The sequence below is a fragment of the Triticum aestivum genome, chromosome 7A, assembly GCF_018294505.1.
Source record: "Triticum aestivum cultivar Chinese Spring chromosome 7A, IWGSC CS RefSeq v2.1, whole genome shotgun sequence".
Classification (NCBI taxonomy): Eukaryota; Viridiplantae; Streptophyta; class Magnoliopsida; order Poales; family Poaceae; genus Triticum; species Triticum aestivum.
The window spans coordinates 612,670,143-612,683,134 of NC_057812.1; the positions used below are offsets into that span (position 1 = coordinate 612,670,143).

Consider the following 12,992-nt stretch of genomic DNA (forward strand, 5'->3'; position numbering starts at 1 on the left):
TTCTGTCCCCTCTTGTCCTTAGTAGCCCACCACACATATAGAATGTTAACTTGCATCGCTTTCTCCAGTTAATTAGCCTCCCTTTTCTTCCTCAATTTTCTGTCATGATCTTTGAGATGACTTGCTGATACCGAGAAAGCTCGAAGATGTATATAAATTAGGTATTTTGGATGTAAAAGAGCGATGTGGGACTATTAATGTACAGAACAATCAGTGTTACTACCTGAAGCTCGTTCTAGCTTGGTTGGCAAAGCCTTTGCGTGTTGGTCGGTCGGTCTTGAGTTCGACTCCACTTGGTAGGATTTTTTTTGTGCATTTTTGCGTTAAACATGATAGATGGGCTGGATTCATTGGGCCAAAGAGCTCGCCCTGGTTTGTTCGCTCGGCCTAGGTGGGCCGGATTAATGGGTCCACAGCGTACAGGGGTTTGCCTGAGACGAACAAAAACGAACCTGGCATGTATTCAACGGACGGACGGACGGAATAATAAACCGTACGAAAATTATTACGGACTAACGACGTACGATAATTAGGGAGGAAGAAGCAATAACAATTGCCCGTGCGTTGCAACGGGAGATACGCTATTAAAACCTTGTCATGACAGGGAAAACAGGCAAGGAAGAATTCATTATACATGACACAGAGTAACATACAACTCACCATCAGTTCTAGAAGATATATATAGATATAATCAGATTTTCACTCGAGCAGGAGCATGGACACACAAGTAAAAATACACCCTACTAATCCAAGTGATATTGCATCCACCCTTGTCCCAAGCATGCATACTTATAGACAACTTGAAATGTCAGATCTTTCAGAACTACGAATATATGATCGATTACTACAGAACAATAAACTGAACCAAGTAAAGTCAATTGTCTTTTGGTAAAAAAAAAATATGAGAACTACATAACTCATTGCATGTACACTTTCATGAGTAATAGTTCCTTCATAAGTCAATGAACCTGGTAATCGGCAGACAACTTACTAAATTTTTACACATCTTGATACAATAGAATGCAAGCACCTGATTCGTAAAATAAGGATGTAGAACCTCTAGAAGGGAGAGCAGGATACTCCAGTTGGCTGAATGTGGGAGGAATATAACATTTTGAAATGCACCTGAGTTCTTCGGGCATCGTTCATTTGATTCGTACTCACTTGAGGGTTCCAGCGTATGGCTTGAATTTTGGTTGCTCCAAACACTTGTAAAGAATCAACTACCCTGCACCATATATGAAATCAACAAGTACACATGACACAAACTATCTGACATAGTAGTTATTTTAGTTACAGAAGTAAAAAATTCAGCCTGCATCTTAAATACAAAAATGATATCTGAATTATCGTTCTAAGTGTCACTCTCAGCTATCAATACGAACAGATTGAAAAAGATACAGAGATAATATGTCACAGTAGACGCCTTTGGTACAACTTACTAATCTATTTCTTCATTTCCTTTGTGGTGGTGGCGCTAGTTCTAGGTGTGACCGGTACAACTGATGTGTTAATATGGCACCAACAAAACATGTTGAGACACATGCACAGTTCAAATTCAAACATTGCTTCTATCTAACCCAGATATCAATGACCACGCCTATTTTTGTAGGAAGGCTACTTCTTTAGCATGTGATAGACCTTTTGATAAAAGTTCCCTAATAACTGCTTCCCAAATACGTTGGCCTTTGAAGAAGAAAGGGGTGCCTTCCTGCATTGATCACAGAGGACCATCACTCAGGATATCAGATATGTGCTAAGGAACTGAACTGTATGAAGTAGGAATTGACAAGCAAGTTACAAAAGGTTCTGCCAACCTGAAATTCGTCTTCGACGTTTCCAGAAAATTACACACCATCACAGTATCTTCACTTTAGTTGTAAAAATCTGCAAGTTTAAATGACTATTTCTCAGCAGATTTCAAAGTGTAGTGCCTTTATGATATCACTACAGAGAATGAATCAGAAAGATCACTCCCACTGTCCCACATAAAAAAGATATTATTCTGTCACTATAGAGAACAGCAAGATATTATTCTATCTCAAACAAAATTGAACAATAGGTCTATAGCTCGTTATTACAATAAACTCGACTACCATACAAAATAACAGGCTACAACAAATTTTGTGACAGAAGTTAGAAAGTAGAAATCTTACAGCTTCAAAGCTCTGGCGGTTGTTGGCTTGGAGCTCCTGAACCTTCTTTTCGCATACAGTGCAGGTCAAATATCAGCCTCTTGTTATAGTCACAGTACGATCTCCCCTGAAATCCTCCTCACGGCCACCATCTCCAAACCTTCATGGGCCAGCAAAGAAGATAATAAAACATGCCAAACAGATTGACAAAAGTGTCATAACAAGTATATATTTTTAATTGCAGTAGAAAGACTGAGCCTAGGAGTATCTATTTTTTGTTTCGTTCTGCGTTGCATTTGCACCTGCACAAAAATTGATCACTACATTCTTCCAAATCTAGAATGTCTAGTATTTGCCAATCTGGCTCATTACAATCATCATACAGGGAATCTCAGCATTGAGAAAAGGAAGATACAAAAAAGAAAAAAAGAGGAATAGACAAAGAAGAAATTGTTGCTAGAAGATAACCCGGCCTATATGACTACATTGATCTAGGCAAAGATCTTTACCCAAGATCCTTCTCTCTAATTATCAAATATTCACGCTTGGAGTTAAAACCAAACAAACTTGCATCTTGATCTGCCTAGACTTTTTACTTATAACACCGACCATACACTGCACTTTATCCACAGTGCAAACTGAAAGACATGCAGTTCTTGTTCCAGAACCGAAGAGATATGCATGCATATCATGGTACTGAAAGATGATAGAGTTGTGATATGTGATATATAGCAAAGCTTGCAACGTGGAAAATCAGAACACAAAATTTGAATTGATCTAGTGAGCGAATGATGCTTACACAATCTGAATCCGCTGCTGCCAATGCGGGGCGGGCTAACTGCGGTAGAAGGTGCAGCCCCTGCTGAACTGGAAGGACGACCCCTTCCACTATGCACCCATTGCACAGATCACAATCATACCCTGCTCCACCAGCTCGAGCATCTGAATTTCCAGAACAAAAACGGCCTAGCTAGGTGAAGAAGGATTTAATTTGCGTACCAAGGTGCCAGGTGTCGTGGTCGTAGATGTGGTCGATGTCGAAGTGGAGATGAGGGCTGACACGCCCATGAAGTCGGCGAAGAAGGCCACCAAGCACAAAATGCTAGAGTCCAGAAATACAGGCAGATTAATTCTACTAAAGTTTTAAGATATTGAAATCTTTATGGTTTGATAACATATGAATAGAAATTTAGAAAAAATGGTCGCAAGTCATACAACAGACAAATAAATTTGCCCAAGAACTGATCCTCCATGTCCGGAGAGAACAATCACAGCTACATGGAAGATTTCAACATGTTTAATTGAAAACCTTTGAGAATATTAACATCCTCCAAAGTCTGAATCTCTCCACCTTCCAATCTTTGGGCATCGTCTTCCATGCGATAAATGTAACTACTTCGCATGAAAGGTATAATATAAACTCCCAATAGAAGGTCAGAATAAACTTGTTCAAATCCTGCACTTGTATTGATGGACAAAAGGTTCATGACTTGCACACAGACAACTCTTTTGGGCAAGAAAGGGACCCATTCGTTGTTGCTTCTTTGTTTCTCTGATCAGCTTTTGCTAGGACTGAACTGAAGAAGAGGTCATTTAGATTCAGATCCTAAAACCTAGTTTGTTGTAGAATCCCTAACCGAATTCCAAACTTTTTCCAAGAGCAGTCATTGTACATCATAATTTACCATGTGATACATCGGAAAAAAGGAATGAAAAAATGCCATGCTACAAACATAATATAACTGAATATCGCATTGTCATATACAATAGGGATTATAAGACGCATAGCTCTAATATCATCATTTTGCATAGGGAAAGGCTTTAGACTTTTAGCGCATTAACCTCAAAAGATGGTGCTAACAATAGAAAAGAAGTGGCTTATATTTAGAGAAGTAGTACATGAATAAAAGGGAAGCAACATACATAAATAGCAAGATATTCTATGATACACACACATACACACACATCAGGTTTCTGATGGTCCACACAGTATCAGAAATAACAATATATATCTAGAAAAGAACTATGTGGGGTTCGGTTGTTCTGATCAATTGAGAAAGCCATAGCCTCCTTCCCACGAAAGAGCATGATCCGTGAATTGCAGCAGCTAGCCACTACAACATGAGAGGAGCATAGTAGCACGACAACCGTCGGTGACCCAAGTGTAATGGAACTAACTGCTTCTATGACCTTAATACGAATTAAATTGATGTACCAAATATGTTTGCCAAGATAAATCCGAAAACAAAACTGCTTGTGTGACCTTAATATGAATTAAATTGCTGAACCTCAATATAGTGGAAAGATATTAATAACCTACAGGGTAAGACTTCCAATCCTAAGGTTTGCTAGCAGGCATAACAATGTGACTCCCAGCATGCACCAACAATACGAAAAGATTAGAGCTGGAAGGCATCTGAATTCCTAATACAAAGAACATGATGGGCAAAAACTAATTCAAGTTGACCAGAATCGAATCCTACAGCTCACCCATCTTCTGAGGTATGGGTTCCTTCTTCCAAAATATAATTTTCTCTGCAAATTCAGATGACCGTTATAAGAATAATTAATACATGGCATGTCCATAAATTATATCTGAAACAAAATTTGTTGAAGCAAGAACTTGAGCAACAATTTCCAACTGTGTAGGTTACCTCTGATCTCAGTGAAGGACGAAGCAGCCACAGTGGATCCATGACCTGAGATGGCATCCTGTAGATGCCAAACCATAAAATATAGAGCATGTTTGCCAAAAGACCGCGGCACCTCTGATAGCTCAATTCGGTCGGATGAAGGTAAACAACAATTAAAACTAAAAAGGCGCAACAAAGATAAACAGAAAACAAGGCACGGCAAAAACAAAAAGCATGCATATATATCTCATTATGAGCGCCCAGATCTTGTTGGAGCTGCTGTGTCTAGGCACAAAAAAAGGTCAACACCTAACTGTAACTTCTTTGTACAATTAAAGAAAATCTGCAGATATACATTTGTTAAGCAATAGGAGCCGGCGTACCCATGTGTCTTGAGACTCCACACAATGTAAATTAATTAGCAAACCATTATTCTAATAACCCGATTAGCTCCCACCATCATAACATGTTTTGAATCATATGGAAGGAGAGTTACTCTCATGTTGTATTCATGTGGGAGTTTACCTCAAGGATCTGTGACTGAAACTGGCTCGGACAAACACACAAACACCTTGTGTGCAAAAAATAACTGAGAACATCCACAAACACATACGCATACAAATTTGAGGTGGAGGGCAGTGCAGATGGGACGGCTAGGTAGCCGGCAAGTGCAACGACGACCAGCTGGCGGTGGCTCTGGTTGAGCGGCGAGCGCAAGCCCTCCCGGGCGGAGCACAACGAGGAGCTCGGGCGCGCGGGAGAGAGGAGGAGCTCGGGCACGCGGGGCAAAGGAGGAGCTAAGGTGTAACTGTGTAGGTCACCGGATCGATCGCCGCCGCGTGGGCCGCGTGCCTCCTGGCGGCTGGCAGGGAGAGAGAGAGCCCGAGCAGCCGTGTTCGTGTCTGTCCATTTTTTTATTTACATCCCCGGACGAAACGTTTTCTTACTTTAAAACAGGGACTGCAGGTTGATTTCTGAGAAGTGGAGGGACTTTTCTGTAAAAACGTCGAAGCGATAGTTCATTATTAGGGATATATATATATATATATATATATAGGGAAAATAGATTCTACCATTTAGTGGTAGTTACCTCCACCTTTTAAGCCGTTGGATTCTTTTAGATACGTGCTTCTCTAATCGGGTCGTAGGTGCAAAGGTACTGCCGGTTTCCAGATCCAATCCAATAACATACCAAACTTTCCTACTTTCGTGCCTCTATAAATTAAAAAACAACAGTAGATCATGAAGGAAATATGCCCTAGAGGCAATAATAAAGTTATTATTTATTTCCTTATATCATGATAAATGTTTATTATTCATGCTAGAATTGTATTAACCGGAAACATAATACATGTGTGAATACATAGACAAACAGAGTGTCACTAGTATGCCTCTACTTGACTAGCTCGTTAATCAAAGATGGTTATGTTTCCTAACCATAGACAAAAGAGTTGTTATTTGAGTAACGAGGTCACATCATTAGTTGAATGATCTGATTGACATGACCCATTCCATTAGCTTAGCACCTGATCGTTTAGTATGTTGCTATTGCTTTCTTCATGACTTATACATGTTCCTATAACTATGAGATTATGCAACTCCCGTTTGCCGGAGGAACACCTTGGGTGCTACCAAACGTCACAACGTAACTGGGTGATTATAAAGGAGCATTACAGGTGTCTCCAAAAGTAGATGTTGGGTTGGCGTATTTCGAGATTAGGATTTGTCACTCCGATTGTCGGAGAGGTATCTCTGGGCCCTCTCGGTAATGCACATCACATAAGCCTTGCAAGCACTGCAACTAATATGTTAGTTGTGAGATGATGTATTACGGAACGAGTAAAGAGACTTGCCAGTAACGAGATTGAACTAGGTATTGGATACCGACGATCGAATCTCGGGCAAGTAACATACCGATGACAAAGGGAACAACGTATGTTGTTATGCGGTCTGACCGATAAAGATCTTCGTAGAATATGTAGGAGCCAATATGGGCATCCAGGTCCCGCTATTGGTTATTGACCGGAGACGTGTCTCGGTCATGTCTACATTGTTCTCGAACCCGTAGGGTCCGCACGCTTAAGGTTACGATGACAGTTATATTATGAGTTTACATGTTTTGATGAACCGAAGGAGTTCGGAGTCCCGGATGAGATCGGGGACATGACGAGGAGTCTCGAAATGGTCGAGACGTAAAGATTCATATATTGGATGATATGGTTAGGCCAAGGGGTCAAGCCCATGAGGCTTTAGATCGGTGCAAAAAGGAGTTTTGCGGAGGCCAGGGGGCCAAACGCCGGAGACCCTGGCGTCTGGCCCTGGGCCAGACGCCGAGGCCCATGGCGTCTGGGCCAGACGCCAAGGATTGTGGCGTTTGGTCCTGGAGTCCGAGTGGGACTCTTGCCTTTCGGGCAAAACCGACTTTGAGGAGGCTTTTGCTCCAAGTTTCGACCCCGGGGCTCAACATATAAATAGAGGGGCAGGGCTAGCACCAAAGACACAACAAGTTGATCCACGTGATCTATTCCTTAGCCGTGTGCGGTGCCCCCTGCCACCATATACCTCGATAATACTGTAGCGGAGTTTAGGCGAAGCCCTGCTGCTGTAGTTCATCAAGATCGTCACCACGCCGTCGTGCTGACGGAACTCTTCCCCGACACTTTGCTGGATCGGAGTCCGGGGATCGTCATCGAGCTGAACGTGTGCTCGAACTCGGAGGTGCCGTAGTTTCGGTGCTTGATCGGTTGGATCGTGAAGACGTACGACTACTTCCTCTACGTCGTGTCATCGCTTCCGCAGTCGGTCTGCGTTGGGTACGTAGACAACACTCTCCCCTCGTTGCTATGCATCACATGATCTTGCGTGTGCGTAGGAAATTTTTTTGAAATTACTACGAAACCCAACAGTGGCATCCGAGCCTAGGTTACTTATGTTGATGTTATATGCACGAGTAGAACACAAGTGAGTTGTGGACGATACAAGTCATACTGCCTACCAGCATGTCATACTTTGGTTCGGCGGTATTGTTGGACGAGACGACCCGGACCAACCTTACGCGTACGCTTACGCGAGACCGGTTCCCTCGACGTGCTTTGCACATAGATGGCTTGCGGGCGACTGTCTCTCCAACTTTAGTTGAACCGAGTATGGCTACGCCCGGTCCTTGAGAAGGTTAAAACGGAGTCTATTTGACAAACTATCGTTGTGGTTTTGATGCGTAGGTGAGATTGGTTCTTACTTAAGCCCGTAGCAGCCACGTAAAACATGCAACAACAAAGTAGAGGACGTCTAACTTGTTTTTGCAGGGCATGTTGTGATGTGATATGGTCAAAGCATGATGCTGAATTTTATTGTATGAGATGATCATGTTTTGTAACCGAGTTATCGGCAACTGGCAGGAGCCATATGGTTGTCGCTTTATTGTATGCAATGCAATCGCGATGTAATGCTTTACTTTATTACTAAACGGTAGTGATAGTCGTGGAAGCATAAGATTGGCGAGACGACAACGATGCTACGATGGAGATCAAGGTGTCGCGCCGGTGACGATGGTGATCATGACGGTGCTTTGGAGATGGAGATCACAAGCACAAGATGATGATGGCCATATCATATCACTTATATTGATTGCATGTGATGTTTATCTTTTTATGCATCTTATCTTGCTTTGATTGACGGTAGCATTATAAGATGATCTCTCACTAAATTATCAAGAAGTGTTCTCCCTGAGTATGCACCGTTGCCAAAGTTCGTCGTGCCCAGACACCACGTGATGATCGGGTGTGATAAGCTCTACGTCCATCTACAACGGGTGCAAGCCAGTTTTGCACACGCAGAATACTCAGGTTAAACTTGACGAGCCTAGCATATACAGATATGGCCTCGGAACACGGAGACCGAAAGGTCGAGCGTGAATCATATAGTAGATATGATCAACATAACGATGTTCACCATTGAAAACTACTCCATCTCACGTGATGATCGGTCATGGTTTAGTTGATTTGGATCACGTAATCACTTAGAGGATTAGAGGGATGTCTATCTAAGTGGGAGTTCTTAAATAATATGATTAATTGAACTTTAATTTATCATGAACTTAGTCCTGGTAGTATTTTGCAAATTATGTTGTAGATCAATAGCTCGCGTTGTTGCTTCCCTGTGTTTATTTTGATATGTTCCTAGAGAAAATCATGTTGAAAAATGTTAGTAGCAATGATGCGGATTGGATCCGTGATCTGAGGTTTATCCTCATTACTGCACAGAAGAATTATGTCCTTGATGCACCGCTAGGTGACGGACCTATTGCAGGAGCAGATGCAGACGTTATGAACGTTTGGCTAGCTCAATATGATGACTACTTGATAGTTTAGTGCACCATGCTTAATGGCTTAGAATCGGGACTTCAACGACGTTTTGAACGTCATGGAGCATATGAGATGTTCCAGGAGTTGAAGTTAATATTTCAAGCAAATACCCGAGTTGAGAGATATGTAGTCTCCAACAAGTTCTATAGCTAAAAGATGGAGGAGAATCGCTCAACTAGTGAGCATGTGCCCAGATTGTCTGAGTACAACAATCGCTTGAATCAAGTGGGAGTTAATCTTCCAGATAAGATAGTGATTGACAGAATTCTCTAGTCACCATCACCAAGTTAGTAGAACTTCGTGATGAACTATGATATGCAAGGGATAACGGAAACAATTCCCAAGCTCTTCGTAATGCGGAAATTGACGAAGGTAGAAATCGAGAAAAACATCAAGTGTTGATGGTAGACAAGACCACTAGTTTCAAGAAAAGGGCAGAGGGAAGAAGGGGAACTTCAAATAGAATGGCAAGCAAGTTGCTGCTCAAGTGAAGAAGCCCAAGTCTGGTCCTAAGCCTGAGACTAAGTGTTTCTACTGCAAAGGGACTGGTCACTGGAAGCGGAACTACCCCAAGTGATTGGCAGATAAGAAGGATGGCAAAGTGAACATAAGTATATTTTATATACATGTTATTGATGTGTACTTTACTAGTGTTTATGGCAACCCCTCAGTATTTGATACTAGTTCAGTTGCTAAGATTAGTAACTCGAAACGGGAGTTGCAGAATAAACAGAGACTAGTTAAGGGTGAAGTGACGATGTGTGTTGGAAGTGGTTCCAAGATTGATATGATCATCATCGCACACTCCCTATACTTTCGGGATTAGTGTTGAACCTGAATAAGTGTTATTTGGTGTTTGCGTTGAGCATGAATATGATTTGATCATGTTTATTGTAATACGGTTATTCATTTAAGTAAGAGAATAAATTGTTGTTCTGTTTACATGAATAAAACCTTATATGGTTACACACCCAATGAAAATAGTTCGTTGGATCTCGATCGTAGTGATACACATAATCATAATATTGAAACCAAAAGATGCAAAGTTAATAATGATAGTGCAACTTATTTGTAGCACTGCCGTTTAGGTCATATTGGTGTAAAGCGCATGAAGAAACTCCATGCTGATGGGATTTTGGAATCACTTGATTATGAATCACTTGATGCTTGCGAACCATGCCTTTTGGGCAAGATGACTAAAACGCCGTTCTCCGGAACAATGAAGCAAGCAACAGATTTGTTGGAGATCATACATACTGATGTATGTGGTCCGGTGAATATTAAAGCTTGCAGCAGGTATCATTATTTTCTGACCTTCACAGATGATTTGAGCAGATATGGGGATATCTACTTGATGAAACATAAGTTTGAAACATTTGAACAGTTCAAAGAATTTCAGAGTGAAGTGGAAAATCATCGTGACAAGAAAATAAAGTTTCTACGATCTGATCGCGGAGACAAATATTTGAGTTACGAGTTTGGTCTTCAATTAAAACAATGTGGAATAGTTTCACAAACTCATGCCACATGGAACACCACAGCATAATGGTGTGTCCGAACGTCATAACCGTACTTTATTAGATATATAGTGCAATCTATGATGTCTCTTACGGATCTACCACTATCGTTTTGGGGTTATGCATTAAAGACAGCTACATTCACATTAAATAGGGCACCATCTAAATCCGTTGAGGCGACACCATATGAACTATGGTTTGGCAAGAAACCTAAGCTGTCGTTTCTTAAAGTTTGGGGTTGCAATGCTTATATGAAAAAATTTCATCCTGATAAGCTCAAACTCAAATCGGAGAAGTGCGTCTTCATAGGATATCCAGAGGAAACTATTGGATACACCTTCTACCACAGATCCGAAGGCAAGACTTTTTTTGCTAAATTCGGAAACTTTCTGGAGAAGGGGTTTCTCTTGAAAGAAGTGAGTGGGAGGAAAGTAGAACTTGACGAGGTAACTGTACCTGCTCCCTTATTGGAAAGTAGTACATCACAGAAAACTGTTTTTGTGACACCTACACCAGTTAGTGAGGAAGCTAATGATGATGATCATGAAACTTCAGAACAAGATACTACTGAACCTCGTAGATCAACCAGAGTAAGATCCGCGCCAGAGTGGTACGGTAATCCTGTTCTGAAAGTCATGCTACTAGATCATGATGAAACCTACGAACTATGAAGAAGCGATGATGAGCCCAGATTCCGCAAAGTGGCTTGAAGCCATGAAATCTGAGATGGGATCCATGTATGAGAACAAAGTATGGACTTTGGTTGACTTGCCCGATGATCGGCAAGCAATTGAGAATAAATGGATCTTTAAGAAGAAGACTGACGCTGATGGTAATGTTACTGTCTACAAAGCTCGACTTGTCGCAAAAGGTTTTCGGCAAGTTCAAGGGATTGACTACGATGAGACCTTCTCACCCGTAGCGATGCTTAAGTCCGTCCGAATCATGTTAGCAATTGCCGCATTTTATGATTATGAAATTTGGCAGATGGATGTCAAAACTGCATTCCTGAATGGATTTCTGGAAGAAGAGTTGTATATGATGCAACCGGAAGGTTTTGTCGATCCAAAGGGAGCTAACAAAGTGTGCAAGCTCCAGCGATCCATTTATGGACTGGTGCAAGCCTCTCGGAGTTGGAATAAACGTTTTGATAGTGTGATCAAAGCATTTGGTTTTATACAGACTTTCGGAGAAGCCTGTATTTACAAGAAAGTGAGTGGGAGCTCTACAACATTTCTGATAAGTATATGTGAATGACATATTGTTGATCGGAAATAATGTAGAATTATTCTGTAAAGCATAAAAGGAGTGTTTGAAAGGAGTTTTTCAAAGAAAGACTTCGGTGAAGCTGCTTACATATTGAGTTTCAAGATCTATAGAGATAGATCAAGACGCTTGATAAGTTTTTTCAATGAGTACATACCTTGACAAGATTTTGAAGTAGTTCAAAATGGAACAGTCAAAGAAAGAGTTCTTGCCTGTGTTACAAGGTGTGAAGTTGAGTAAGACTCAAAGCCCGACCACGGCAAAAAATAGAAAGAGAATGAAAGTCATTTCCTATGCCTCAGTCATAGGTTCTATAAAGTATGCCATGCTGTGTACCAGATCTATTGTATACCCTGCACTGAGTTTGGCAAGGGAGTACAATAGTGATCTAGGAGTAGATCACTGGACAGCGGTCAAAATTGTCCTTAGTGGAATAAGGATATGTTTCTCTATTATGGAAGTGAAAAAAGGTTCGTCGTAAAGGGTTACGCCGATGCAAGTTTGACACTAATCTAGATGACTCTAAGTCTCGATCTAGATACATATTGAAAGTGGGAGCAATTAGCTAGAGTAGCTCCATGCAGAGCATTGTTGACATAGAAATTTGCAAAATACATGAGGATCTGAATGTGGCAGACCCGTTGACTAAGATTCTCTCACAAGCAAAACATGATCACACCTTAGTACTCCTTGGGTGTTAATCACATAGCGATGTGAACTAGATTACTGAATCTAGTAAACCCTTTGGGTGTTGGTCACATAGCGATGTGAACTATGGGTGTTAATCACATGGTGATGTGAACTATTGCTGTTAAATCACATGGCGATGTGAACTAGATTATTGACTCTAGTGCAAGTGGGAGACTGAAGGAAATATGCCCTAGAGGCAATAATAAAGTTATTATTTATTTCCTTATATCATGATAAATGTTTATTATTCATGCTAGAATTGTATTAACCGGAAACATAATACATGTGTGAATACATAGACAAACAGAGTGTCACTAGTATGCCTCTACTTGACTAGCTCGTTAATCAAAGATGGTTATGTTTCCTAACCATAGACAAAAGAGTTGT

General features: G+C 41.1%; 1 long non-coding RNA gene across 3 annotated transcripts; it reads right to left on the minus strand.

Annotated features, from left to right (window-relative positions):
• Positions 1 to 822: 822 nt before the first annotated feature.
• LOC123152674 (uncharacterized) lies at positions 823 to 5,667 on the minus strand. 3 transcript variants are annotated; one of them, XR_006476294.1, is made up of 7 exons: positions 4,790 to 5,667; positions 3,135 to 4,670; positions 2,935 to 3,056; positions 2,157 to 2,295; positions 1,818 to 1,887; positions 1,642 to 1,711; positions 823 to 1,228 (listed from the first exon to the last, which is right to left on the minus strand). It is a non-coding gene; the product is annotated as an uncharacterized lncRNA (long non-coding RNA). The 3 variants fall into 3 exon arrangements; XR_006476293.1 differs by lacking the exon at positions 823 to 1,228 and having other exon boundaries at positions 1,242 to 1,711; positions 3,135 to 3,237; positions 4,626 to 4,670; XR_006476292.1 differs by lacking the exon at positions 823 to 1,228 and having other exon boundaries at positions 1,242 to 1,711.
• Positions 5,668 to 12,992: the final 7,325 nt, after the last annotated feature.